This window comes from Loxodonta africana, chromosome 22 (assembly GCF_030014295.1).
Source record: "Loxodonta africana isolate mLoxAfr1 chromosome 22, mLoxAfr1.hap2, whole genome shotgun sequence".
Lineage (NCBI taxonomy): Eukaryota > Metazoa > Chordata > Mammalia > Proboscidea > Elephantidae > Loxodonta > Loxodonta africana.
The window spans coordinates 64180946-64185219 of NC_087363.1; positions in this window are offsets into that span (position 1 = coordinate 64180946).

A 4274-nucleotide genomic window follows, 5' to 3' on the forward strand; every position below is an offset into this window, starting at 1 on the left:
TAATCTGCTGAAGAATATAGCTCATGGATAAAAATGACAGCGCAAAGCATATAATATGTCTGTCTATATGTTTATGATAAATTTGAAATGTGTCATAAACCCAACTGTCCTTTTGAAAACAAACATAACAGGCCATAAAATTCCCAAACGCTTCTTATTAGTGTGACTGGGTCTCAATGAAAAAGAGAATTGAACGGCACGAAATGATTTTCCCGAACCACTTCTCCTGGGCAGCAGATGTTTTGAATGCTCTTCAGTTTAGGGGCAGTAATGCCAACCACATGCTCGCCTTTATTTTTGAAATTATTTTATTAAGGGCTCGTGAAAATATGAAAAGTGTAAAAAAAAAAAAAAACCCACAAGGCATAAAAACATGCAAAGCACAAAGATTGTGTTCTGTCCACATGGTGGTAACGGAGGACACAGTTATAGGAGGTGTGTATGTGGTGTACGTATGTCACCCCAGCACCTCTCAGTCTTTAATGTGCAAGCCAGGCACCTGCAGACTTGGTTAAAAAGCAGATTCTGATCTGGTGATTCTAGGTCCTGGTCTGAGATTTGGCATTTCCAACAAGCTTCCTGGTGGTTCTGCTGTTCCGTAGATTGGAAGGGTGAGCATGTCTAAGATGGGGGAGTGAGAATGCTTGACAAGTCTCCCTTCTGGTGGAGGAGCAGGGCTCAGCCAGCAGATACTTCCTCTGCACCCACCATGTGCCTGCAACTGTGCTAGACAAGAGGAATACCGAGAAAAGACTAAGACACACACTCTGAAGTTAATGAGCCCCAGTCTAGAAGGACAGATAAATAAAAAAAGAATCAAATGAAGAGTGAAAAGAGAGAGTCTGAGACTGTACTGGGTTAGAGCACTGATTTAGATTCCAAATTAGGATGTGACTTGGGCAAGTCAATTGACCTCAGAGTCTCAGTTTCTTCATCTATAAAATGAGGATCTTTATGGTACCTACCTCACAGAATTCTTACGTGACGTCGGTTAAATTAAACCATAAAGTGAAATAATGCCTAGTACATAGTAAGTGCTCAGTAAAAATTATTACGTGTTGTTATTAGTACATAAGTGCTGCCACACACACTGAAAAAAAGGCCAATATATTTATTTTTAAAATGTTTAGTTTATATTCTTAGAGGAAATTCAGGAAAGATTAGTAAGTACGCAAAAGGAAAAAATCATGTCTGCTCTAACAATATCCCTAAGAGGCATCATGATACATCCCATAAGACATAAATATAAGATGTGTGACATGGCGATTGAGATGAAACTTTGATCAAAGTTTCTGTTTATTCCTGACTTTATAAAAATTACTTAGCCTCAGTTTTCTCATCTATAAAGGGGGAACAATAAGGGCTGTTATATTCAACGTTCATGATGATCAAACATCATGATGGATTTTTGGTGTCTACAAAGCTGGCTTAGAATCTTGGCTCTGTCATTTAATAGCTTGTGTGGCCTTGAGTATCTTTTTTTAACTCCCACTGCAATGAAAAAAGTATATAAAAGCACTCAGTAAAGTGACACACACAAAATAAGTGCTGTTATAATATGACATTGCTTTAAAAAAATAAGGTATATGACTTCATGAAGATTATTATTCTAAGTTATGATAAACGTACTGCTTTTTATATACATCGAAGTGTTGCTTCTGAGTTCCTGGCGGTAAGGCATAAACTTTGACTCTACCCACACCTCCCCTCCCCCCTCACTATTTCATATGCTGCTTCAATAGGAAAGGCAGCAGATTGGGGGTGAGAGGTGCAGTATCCAGTGATGTCATTAGTCCATTCCTTCACTGCTGGAGCTTAGAGGCTGCCACTGTACATTGACCATCACTCCAGAATCTCAGAATTTTGAAACTGCTTATCGTTTTGGTAAATGGTGTCTTTAACCTCTCAAAGAACCACGTAAAACTGTAAATTCCCAAGACAAGGACAAGTGTCCAGCTTCTAACTAGTGGTAGAAAGTGGACGCTAAATGTTTTTGGTCCCCGGTCGAAGCTACTTTGTAGAGCAGAGGCCTGTGAAGGTTCACAGTTGAGTTGCAGGCATCAGCTAATCTCCCAGTTGCAGCTTGGCATTGTGTGGGCATTAACCAATATTCCAATAGCCAGAGATCGCACAATAAAACACACCTCTCCCCACCCCATCAAAGGAAAATATTGAAATGGGGGACAGAGAAATCTTAAAAATTATCTCTTATTTTCCATCCCTTAACTCATTAGCTTCCTCTCTTACCTTCACCAATTCATCTCCCTGACAAGGTTATTGTGAGGAAGGAGTTAATGAGTACACAGCTTTATCTTCCTTGGAAGAGAGATACAAAACAAGCTCAAAGCAGGGGTGTCATCACCCTGCAAGTCTTCAGGGGTTTTTATAGGCAATTATTAACCTCTTGTGGCATTCCTGGGGTAAGGGAGACCTCTATGCTAAAGTAATCTACTAAGATTTTCCACCTATAGTGTGTGCGTATTCGATTTTTTAGGGTTAAAACTCAGTCGCACCTTAATAAACCTTAGATTTACGTAGCTGTAAACAGCTGAAGCACTTACTGATGATGATCAAAGACTACAGCCTTCAGTACGGATTATACCTCAACATACAACAAAAATCTTCACAAATGGGCCAGTAAGCAACATCATGATAAATGGAGAAAAGACTGAAGTTATCAGGGGTTTTATTTTTACTTGGATCCACAATCAACACCCATGGAAGCAGCAGTCAAGAAATCGAGGGACACACTGCATTGGGCAAATCTGTTGCAAAAGATCTCTTTGAAGTGTTGAAAAGCAAAGTTGTCACCTCGAAGACTAAGGTGCACCTGACCCAGGCCATGATGTTTTCAGTTGCCTCGTATGTATGCGAAAGCTGGACAATGAATAAGGAAGACAGAAGAAGAATTGATGCCTTGGGATTGTGGTGTTGGCAAAGAATATTGAATATACCATGGATTGCCAGAAGAATGGACAAATCTGTCTTGGAAGAAGTACAGCTGGAATGCTCCTTAGAAGCAAGAATGGTGAGACTTTGTCTCACATACTTTGGACATGTTATCAGAAGGGCTCGGTTCCTAGAGAAGGACATCATGTTTGGTAAAGTGGAGGGGCAGTGAAAAAGTGAAGACCCTCATGGCGATGGATTTACACAGTGGCTGCAATAATGGGCTCAAGCATAACAATGATCATGAGAATGGTGCAGAACCAGGCAGTGTTTCATTCTGTTGTGCCTAGGGTCGCTACGAGTCAGAACCGACTCGATAGCACCTAACAACAACAAATAGTTTGTGAGGAGCCCTAGTGGTGTAGTTGTTAGGTGCTCGGCTGCGAACTGAAAGGTCAGCAGTTCAAACCCACCAGCTGCTCTGAGGGGGAAAGATGTGGCAGTGTGGTTCTGTAAAGATTTATAGCCTTGGAAACAGTATGGGGCAGTTTTACCCTACCCTATAGGGTCATTAGGAATTGATCTGAATTGACTCTATGGCAACAGCAAATAGTTTACAAAGCCCCTCATGTCTTTTATCAAAACAAATCCTTCCTTTAATTTTCTTAGCACCCAGGTCAAAGAGACCATTATATCTGTTACCTGTTTAAGAAAAAGGAGGCTTGCAGAAAGGAAATAGTTGGCCAAGGGTTTAATGGGTAATAAGAACTGGCTAGAACCCAGGTCTCCTGAATGCTGCCCTAGTGCTCTTTGTAGGATGTGAAATCTCTTTTAACATTGAGAAAGCACCTCTGAATCTCAGCATTCTTTAAAACCACCCATTATCACTGCCTAAAACTGTAACAAGGAGTCCCCTGGTGGTGCACTTGGCCGCTAACCAAAAGGTTGGAGGTTCGAGTTTACCCACAGGTGCCGTGAAAAAAAGCCCTGGTGATCTACTTCTGAAAAATGAGCCACTGAAAACCGTGTGGAGCACAGTTCTACTCTGACACGCGTGGGGTCACCGTGAGTCGGAGTCAACTTGATGGCAACTGGTGTATCACAGAGCTGTGACAAACTGCCACAGTTCAGATCCCTGGAAATTACTGTCTTAAGTAATCCCTGTGATCAACGTGATTTCTTGTGATTTTGTTATTTGCTTCTCTCCCTAATTCTTGGTGGTTTTAGGCTAACTTACTTTTCGATGCCTCTTTTTCAGTGGTTTTAAGACTATCACCTGCCGGGGCTTCTGTATTCTAGAGAGACCTGCAGCGACTCTCCTTGGGGGTTTGATTCCATGCTGGCTCTGGTAGATTAAAACCAACTGGGAAGTCTAAAATCTCTGG